This window comes from Sceloporus undulatus, chromosome 8 (assembly GCF_019175285.1).
Source record: "Sceloporus undulatus isolate JIND9_A2432 ecotype Alabama chromosome 8, SceUnd_v1.1, whole genome shotgun sequence".
Lineage (NCBI taxonomy): Eukaryota > Metazoa > Chordata > Lepidosauria > Squamata > Phrynosomatidae > Sceloporus > Sceloporus undulatus.
In genome coordinates this window covers 24121358-24131283 of record NC_056529.1, presented here as the reverse complement: position 1 = coordinate 24131283, position 9926 = coordinate 24121358, and the positions used below count along the sequence as shown (strand labels likewise).

Sequence of the window (9926 nt, the reverse complement as noted above, 5' to 3'; positions counted from 1 at the left end):
TATTCCTATATGGCAGGAGAAGGTTGGATTGGATGGCCCTTCGGGGTCTCTTCCAACTCTAGGATCCTATTTATTCCTATATGGCAGGAGAAGGTTGGATTGGATGGCCCTTCGGGGTCTCTTCCAACTCTAGGATCCTATTTATTCCTATACGGCAGAAGAAGGTTGGATTGGATGGCCCTTGGCTCCGCTCTGGGCCCCACAACAAACTCCAACTCCCAGAATTCCACAGCCTTGAGCCAGGGCAGTTAAAGCAGTGCCAAACTGGGTTATTTCTCCAGTGTGGATGCAGCCTCAGACTGCAGGCACCATGATGCCACTTACGGCAATAGAAGCAAGCCCTTGACAAATTGGCAGCAATTCCAGGAAAAGGGCCAGTGTTTTATTCCTCCTTGTGCTGTTTGGCAATATATCTCCTTGCCATATATATATATATACATTGCAGCTCATAAGAATAAAAACAACCGTAAGGTATTATGGAAACGGGACAGAAAGAGAGAGGCAGGACATTAACTGAAATGTTTGAAAATATAATTTTTAAGATCTTAAAAGTGAGGGGAATAAATAAAAAGCCAGCCAGTAAGTGGGATTTTAATAAAACAAACCGTTCCTGGCCAGGAAGGGAGGCTGCAAGAAAAAGAACAAGGCATTGGATAACGCTTTGGTGGCTGACTAGTTTTATCTCTCTGCATCTTTTTGGACTGCATCGGTGGCATGCGACCAAAACAGCCACACGCCACACAAACACAAAAAGACATTGCTGATGGTGAGACCTGTTGGATGGTGGGATAAGATGCCTTGGAAAGTGGTGGAGTCCCCTTCTTTGGAGGCCTTTAAACAGAGGCTGGATTGGACATCTGTCAATGGGGATGCTTTGACTGGGAGTTCCTGCATGGCAGAAGAAGAGGGTTGACCTGGATGGCCCTTGGGGTCTCTTCCAACTCTAGCCTTCTATGATCTTGGCTAAACTACCCACCCAGAGCCTTTTGAGGATGGTCTTTCCAGATGAATGCTTGAACGCTCTCACTTTTCACTGCAGTGGACCCAATTGCTTAAGGAAATGGGGACATCTCCTTCTCTTGCCTTCTTCAAAAGAGGCTGGACAGCTCCCTGCTGGGGAGGTTCTAGCTCAGTGGCCCCCAAACTGTGCCCTTTAAGAGATTTTGGACTTCAGCTCCCAGAAGCCTCAGTCATGCTGGCCAATAGTCTGGGATTCTGGGACCTGAAGTCCAAAAAATCCCTTGAAGAGCCCCGTTTGGAGACCACTGTTCTAGCTGGAGATCCTGCATTGATCTACATGATCTCTGGGGGACCCTTCCACCTCTCTATGATCCCACTGGGTGAATCCCAACTAGAGTGGACCCACCGAATCAATTCTCACCCTCCAACATTTCATGTGGGGGCAAACTGGGACCCATGTGGCCAAGCATTTGGGGCTTCTGATGCTTCTAGCTTCCCCCCAAAGTTATTTTTGCAAGTTGCCCTAACTCTCTCCTGGCATGTTTTTAAGAAGCAATTAAATGAATGGTTCAATTCAAGCCTAGAGCTTGAATCAAAACAGCTTCAAAAACAACAAGATATAAGATCAGCGTAAAGCATCTGCACCATATATAAATAAATCTTATTATCATGTTTTGGGAACCTGGAAACCTCCATGTCAGGGATGATTTTTAACTAGCAATCTTATTTTAGGATTGGGGTTTTGGGGGAGGTCTACAACTCCCCGATTCCTGAGAGATTTGTAGTGCAGAAATAACTTGCTCTGAGCCGGTGAAAGATTGTAAGTGGAAGCAGCAGACAAAACTCAACACGTTTGCAATTGGGTAGGAGATCTCCAAGGCCATATTCACCGCTAGCTTTGGGAAAGGTTTTATAAACTAGTACTGTTTGTTTATGGGTAAACAAACAACAACAAAACATACCCTTAAAATCTACAGCAGTTTTCTCTCCCGGCGGGGCATGTCTCTCCTGTCTTCCGGCCCAATTTACCCAACACAACATCTCAGCAATGTGTTTTCTGCCTCGGAAGCAGCGGCCACGGTGTGTAACCCACCTGTGAGTCAGAACAACAGGGCAAGGGCTAGCAAAACGGCGGGATGAAACAAAGGCCTCCCCAATGCATTCTTGGGATGGAAATCAAAGGCACTACAATGCCATCCTGGGAAAAGTGGCATGGAAGTGGCAAGGGAGGAGGGGAGGGGCGTTTACCCAAAACCAGACTTGGAAAACATGACCTAAATCTTTGCCGCTCGAGGAATTGGGTGGTTTTGGTGTCGAAATGCAAAGTCCAGGAGATGATCCCTTTGCGAGAGATACGGGCATCAAGCAGGCTGTTTGCAAGAGATGTGAACCTTGGGCAGGTGGCATGCCACAGGTATGGTTGTCAGGTCCCAGGACCTGTCCCTTGCCATGGGTCATCACCAGGTAGGAGATGAGGATCTAAGTTCTCCCATTTTGAGAAGAGGTTTTATAACACCTTGAAGACTAACGAAAAGTAAGTAAGAAGTTGTCCCCATGAGCTTCTTTCACAGACTGAAGAAGTAGACTTTTGGTGGAGTGGAAGCCAAAGCATCTGAAGACGTAGACTGGAGTCTACGAAAGCTCATGCTGACCATTTCTTACTTTCTTTCACTTAGTCTTAAAGGTGTTATAAAATCTGTGTATATACTGATTATACAAACTAGCATGGCTATATCATGAATTTCTCAGAGCTAGGGAGCTGGGTATGTTTATAGCCTGGAGAAGAGACAGTTAAGGGGTGAGATGAAAGCCTTGTTTCAGTATTTGAAGGGATGCCATGCTGAGGATGGAGGAAGCTTGTTTTCTGCTGCTCCAGAGATTGGGACATGGAGCAATGGATGGAAGCTACAGGAAAAGAGATCCCACCTCAACACTAAGAAGAACTTCTGGACAATAAGAGCGGTTTGACAGTATAAGATGCTGCTTTGGAGACTGATGGAGTCTCCTTCTTTGAAGGTCTTCAAGCAGAGGCTGGGTGGCCATCTGTCTTTGATTGAGAGTTCCTGCATGGCAGAAAGGGGGTTAGAATAGGTGGCCCTTGGGGTCACTTCCAGCTCTATCATTCTATGGCTCTCTGGTTCTCTTCCCCTCTACGTTGCACATTGGATGGTTTCCTTTCCGTAGTGCAAAGTTGTGACAGAGTTGGCGAAGTCAAGGCTGGAACACGAGCTGCCTTTTCACATCTCTGGATCCCCAGATCTAACACTGATGCCTTTTGACGCGCGTGGAGTGAAAAGGGGGCCTGGGAATGGATTTGTCTTGTCTTTCCTCGGGGCACAGAGAGAGAAAGGGAGCGAAAGAAAGGAGAAACGGTTTCCGCTCTACTTTGGGTGCACCGAGTGCCTTTGTCAAAATGGGAAGGGGCATCTTTGGTCTGATCTGAACTTTCCACATTTGCAAGATATATGCATAATACCTGCAACATTTCATGAATTAAAATCAAGCCAACATGGATCCCATTTTGGGAGGAAGGTGGGATATAAGTATAACCAATCGATCAATACAAACCAGGCAACGGGAGCTCAGGCAACCTCAGAGAGTGGTTAAGATGGCCAGAGTTTTTAATAAGCAGGGTGTGATGGTTTGAACACTGGACTTTTGACTCTGGAGTCCAGGGTTCGAATCCCCTCCTGGCCATGGAAACCCACTGGGTGACCTTGGGCAAGTCGCACTCTCTCAGCCTCAGAGGAGGGCAATGGCAAACCCAATCTGAGGAATCTTGACAAGAAAAACCCATGATATGGAAATATGAAACTGCAAAGAAGAGCAAACCCTATTGAATAATAAGTGGCACCTCGTGAAGTCTTACCATAAAGTCATGCTGGAAGACTTAGAGATTCCTAGGGAGAACACCTCTCTAGGCATTTCTAGTCCTCCAGCACAACTCTATGGTCAATGTCCATAAGAAAAATACCATGGAACCATGCAGGAGGACCTAGAAAATGCCTAGAGAGAGTAGAAGTGAAATATGGGTGCTGGCCCCATGGATATGGTGGGTCATACTGCATTTGTTTTAACTTCTATTAAGTCCCCGTTTTGAAGGAGATATATAAATCTGTTGGCTGGCCATGTAAACCCACTAAGTGACCTTGAGTGAGTCACACTCTCTCAGCCTCAGAGAGTGCAATGGCAAACTCCTTCCAAAGAAACTTGCCAGGAAACCCCATCATAGGATCGCTGACCCCAAAAGTCGGAAACAACTTGAAGGTGCACAACAACAAATTGGCAACAAGAAAATGATCTCTCCAATGATCTACAACTGAGCAAATGAAAGACTGGAAAAGTTTCTCTCTTTTTTCACGTGTCCCAAAAAGTAACTTTCCCAATCTCTGTGGAAGAGTTCAGTGCAGCCGCCTTTGCAAAGCGACCTGAATCTGCTGAACTTTGGTTGCCCTACAATGTAAGTGTGTGTATGTGTGTGATACAAGATACAACCATTTTCTAAAACCTCTTCCATCTCCACTTGCAAATGACCAAAACTATTAGCTGCCTTGCTCTGAAAACAAGAGAAATGTTCCGCGTTTAAGTCAAACCTTAATTCACAAGCGGTGCGAGAGAGGCACCGAGGAAAGGGACGCATTATCGGGACGTGGCCGACCAAAGTGTGTTCCTTCTCCTCGTGGCGTTACATAACCGACAAGTTTTTCCATGTAAAGCACTCAAAAGAGCCATGAAACATTCATGCCGTGCCTCGGTCCTCGCCGGTTTGCTTTGGGCCAAATCCCAAAACTGAATTTTTTACCAAAGTGGTGCTTCGCCCAGCATCAAGGAGGTCCCTTTCTCCAAGAGAGAGGAAAAGTAGTACAAGATATAGTCAGTCAATCAATCAATGCAATAGCGCACATAGTGCAAGGTATAGTGAAACAGGGCACCAGAGAGATTTGCACTTGCCAGTTCCTTTCAACACAACCATTGGAAACATTCATTGCGGTTCCACTCCTGCAACCTTGAGTTGTTGTTGCTGTTGTGTGCCTTCAAGTCATTCCCAACTTATGGCCACCGGACAGCAAACCTATTTGGGTTTCTCAGGCTTGGCATGGCCTTCCTCTGAGGCTGAGAGAGTGTGACTTGCCCAAGACCACTCCATGGGTTTTGATGCCTGAACCCTAGTCTCCAGACTGTCATAGTCCAGCGCTCCAGTGTTTCCCAAACTTTGGTCCTCCAGATGTTTTAGACTTCAGCACCCAGAATTCCTGATTGCTGGCCCAACTGGCAAGGGCTTCTGGGAGTAATACGTCTCTCCAAGTGTTGACTCAATGCAATCCAAGCATCCAGCCAAGGGTCAAGAATGATGGGAGGGGCAATGCACCAATCAAGCAATCCTCCCATCCCTCGCTGCCGCTGTCCCCCCCAAATCTTCCACCCGAGACAAATGCTTCGCTTTCCCTTGCTGCTTCCATTACCTTTCCAGCTGCACATTTCCCATTCATCCATTCCAATCCTACATATAAGACTTGTTCTTGTTGTTGTTGTTGTTGTTGTTGTGTGCCTACAAATCATTCATGGAAACCCTAAGGCAGACTTAGGATGGGGTTTTCTGGGGCTGAGACAGTGTGACTCTCCAACGGGTTTCCATGGCCGAGTGGAGATTCGAACCCTGATCTCCAGAGTCATAATCAGACACTAAACAAGAGCACTTTAGCTCCCTACAGGCTTACTTCAATGCAAACCATACCTAAGGATTTACCTCTCAGTCACCTCATAGAATATTTGGGGCTGCATTTCAGTCTTCTATTGCCAAGAATTAGTCGTTCAAATACTTAATTAGAACCCGAAGGATTCGTGTCACCTTCCCAACAACAACGTTTGCTTGGTAATTAAATATTTCCACAGGCGCCCGATGCACTAAGAAAGAGATTACCTTCATACTCTCGCTCCTTTTTTCCCCATTTAGCTATTTATAATCCTCAGGTTTAATTGTATCCAGCTGCATATTGACTGCAGGATCCAGAGGTTTTGCATTTCAGGTTTGCACAAAAAAAATCTCCCCGGAGACTCCAAATTAATAGCAATGAATGAACAAGACCTGGCTGCTGCTGCGGCTGCATTTGGCGTTATCCAGCGCTCAGAAAAGTTACTACCTTTTTTGGAGGGGCTCCATCTCTCAGACTAGCCCTGATAACTCGGTCATTGCAACGCCGTTGTGGCTTTTCTATTTTCCAGGACTACTTCCTTTCCTGTTCACTTTCGATATTGATTGATCCACTTGCACCCTGCCTTTTCGCCAAAACTTGCATTCAGAAGTAGCTTCCAAAAATTCAGAGACATACAGATGCAAAGAGACAGGTACACATATGCAAAATAGGGTTGCTAAAATGCAATTCTCCTCACTTTATTTAAACTGCAAACCCACCAACGTTCCCAATTCTGCAAGGATATTCCCCATTAATCCCTTGCTTTCCCACTTTCTCAGCTGCTTTTCAAATGTCCCGGTTTCTCTTTCCTCCTCCCGCTTTCCCTCTTTCGTCCTCAGCTTACTTCCATTGCTTCAAACCATGCATTCAATTAACTGAACAGAGGGAAAGGAGAGGGCATCGGCTTGCCCTTCCCAGGCAGCTCAGGCAAAAGCAAACCGCTGGAGCCTTTCCCAGCTTGCGTACCCTTCCTCATTAATAATAATAACAATATTTTCCATCTGGGCCACGCTCCGATGTTGCTTGGCCACACGTGTCCCGCTTTTCATCTCCGAAACGTCGGAGGGAGCTAAGAAAGGAGAGAGAAAACTATTAAACTGTCATCTCCAATTAAAGCCGGTGTGTTCTCCGGTGCCATTAATGGATGACAAAGTGGAGAAAGGAAGCATGTTTGACAGAGACAATATTGAGCGCCCTTCTGTTCGGTTCACACAAGAAAAGGACGGTGAGGAGCTTTCGGAGGACTGGTTAGACCAATGTGGGGGAAATGGAGGCGGCGGGGCAGATGTGGCCCTTGGGACCCCATTTTGTGGCCTTCTGGGAACGCCCAAACCCCCCTAGACTTTTAAAAGACATTAAATAAAAAACGGTAGACATTTTTGCACCCTCAAGGAGGAGAAACGGAGACCATGGGCCAGAGGTGGCCTTTGGGACTCGATTTTCTGGCCCTCCAAAAAGTGCCCAAAGTCCCCTGACTTCCAAAAAATATTATAGAAGAAATACTGCAGGCATTTTTGAACCCTGAAGGTGGAGAAATACAGACCGTGGCCCAGATGTGGCCCTTGGCACCCCATTCTGGCTTCATCCACACTGCAGAAGTAATCCAGCTTGACACCACTTCATCTGCCAGGGCTCAATGCTATGGAATTACGGGGATGGTATTTTTGTGGGACGTTTAGCCTTCTCTATCAGAGAACTCTGGTACCACAAAATGTCATTCCCAGAATCCCACAGCATGGAGCCATGGCAGTTAAAGTGGCGTCAAACTGGATTATTATTACAAACCCAAAAGGATACCCCCCCAAAAAATTACCAAATATCTTTTTTGAATACCAACAAGATACTGTATTAAGAATTAAGCAAAGCAAAGAGGGAGGGAGGGAGGCAGGAGACAAAACGGGTGGGAATCCAGCTCTCTTTTTACTTTTCTGCTGTCTGGTTTTGGAAGAGGGGTCCTTTGGGTCTTTCCGTTTGCAAAGCCAGCCCTGAGGTTGGGTGGGGTGGGACCATTCATATTTCTTTGTTTTTCTGATGCTGAAAAGCTAATAAGTGGCTCTGGAGTCAGCAGCCGCCCGGCCAAATTATCATCAACCCTTTGCAGAAGTGACAAACAAGATTGGTTCAAAAAGGCTCCTTGGCACACAAAGCTTTTCGGGTGGTTTGCAAAAAGGTGGGAGAATGAGCAGGGCAGCAAAGACTGCAAGGCCGGGTCGGCTGGAAATCTGCGGCTCACTTTCTCTGCAGAGAGACGTTCCAAAAGGAAGGAGAAACAACGCGTTTCTTGGATTTGCACATTTTGTAAATGATGAATTTTAAAAGTGAATTAACGTGGCTGTACCTTGCCTGTTCTTACTTTGATCTCCCAGGTGTTTTGGACTCCAACTCCCAGAACCCCTTGGCCAGCTTGGCCAACAGTCAGGAATTCTGGGAGCTGAAGTCCAAAACATCTGGAGGAGCAAGGTCTGGGAATCACTATAATGTGGATATTACAGTGATGCTATGTATTTGTTGGTCTGTTGTTGTTTCCCATCTCAGTCCATGGGAAGAGGCGGGTAACCATTATTATTATTAACCATTAAGGAGACAGTGGTGGACCTCAGCCTAGGAAAAAGGTACAACTTTAATAGATTGGGTTTGCACAGTGACAAACCCAGGCCTAGTCTGGAGCGTTACAACCCTCTGACATTTCCCAAACGTTCAAAAAAGAACAGAGACACAGGTGACCCTGCGCCATCAGAATGGGCTCAAGACAGCAAAAGTTATTGATAAGGGAAGCTATACAAGCAAGGAGAGGCTGCAAGAGTTTGCTTTTGCCTGAGCCAACTGGGAAGGGGAAGGTTCAGTTCCCACGGACCCCTTCTGCTGAGTCAATGGAGGAGAAGCTAACTTTGCACATTGGAACTTCATTTGCAGCAATGGAAATAAGCTGAGGATGAAAAGGGAAAGTGGGAGGAGGAGAGAGATGCCAGGACATTTTAAATGCATCTGGAAAAGTGGCAAATCAAAGGATTAATCCAGATTGGGATTGTTGTAGGGAGTATGTTTAGTAGGGGCCTCTCTCTTGGAAATCTGAGCTACTTTATCCCATCTCAGGCATTGTTCTGTTTTCCTATTCTCTTCCATTGATTAATATCACTCCTTTAAAAAAAATGATAATCATCATTCATTTATTATAATCACCCCATCATTGTACTTTGGTTTGTCTGCACATCCCAAAAAGCACCGCAACCTCTCCAGACACACCACCAATTCAAACCTATGCACCACTTAATGCAAATCTTTGTTGCAAATCTTCTTATTGTTTCTGCAAAGCATCCTTGCAACACCAACCTCTGCATCACTTCAGAGCTTGAGAAAAGTGCCTCTTTGGGGGGACTGCAATGCCCAGAATCCCCCAGCCAGCCCAGCTGGACACTGCATTTTCCCCAAAGAGGCACTTTCCCCAAACTCTGCGTGGTTTTATGCTGCACCGTAGCAGTCCTAAATGTCCATGCGCTGCTCCTTTGCTGAGCATGTACGGATGAAATAAGTGCTGAGATGCATTTACATGCAACACCACACATGGAAGGGCAACATGGCAGTTTCACAGGTCATGCTTTCCTCCTTTTCCCCAGAGGATTATGGGAGCTGTCCTGCAGAGGACGTTTGCAAAGGATTCCCTCCCGCTTCCAAACGAAACTACCCTTCCCAGGATCCTCTTGGGGGTGGAAAGGGAATGGACTGTTAATCCATTTTAAACCTGCAATCCCAATAATCCCTTTTAAAACAAGATAGCAGTCAGTGGTAGCAGAGAAGTCCTTTCACACCCAGCTGGGCAGACGGCCGGCTTGGAAATCCCGTTTCTTATTGTGTCAAGAGCGGTCAGAGCACATCGCCCAGCAAAACCCCACTCCGTCCTCTATGGGAAAGTGTCCTTACTGACATCCAGAACACACCAGTCTTCCTAAACACTTCAACAATACACTTGGCTAACCAAAGGCACAACAAGAATCATCATCCCCTCAGAAACACCAAGGAGGTACAAGTCTCTTCCAAAACAAGTACCGTTCTCTGGTTTCAGATCTCCTAAAATGTCGCCCCTGGAAAAAACAATCATTTCCCCCCCCCAAAAAAACTATTTTTGCCAGGTGGGCCAGATGCCACTCCCAGTTGCTCCCAAATTCTGGTCTTCTAGATGTTTTGAACTTCAAGTCCCAGAATCCACAGCCAGGAATTCTGGGAGCTGAAGTCCAAAACATCTGGAAGAGCAAAGTTTGGGAGTCACTGGAGGAA

The 9926-nt window shown here is 46.2% G+C and overlaps 1 protein-coding gene across 2 annotated transcripts in view; it reads right to left on the bottom strand.

The window, feature by feature from the left end:
- The window catches only part of GRIN2A (glutamate ionotropic receptor NMDA type subunit 2A), a 112735-nt gene that overhangs the window by 79960 nt on the left and 22849 nt on the right, over window positions 1-9926 (bottom strand). The gene's annotated exons all lie outside the window — the stretch shown is intronic.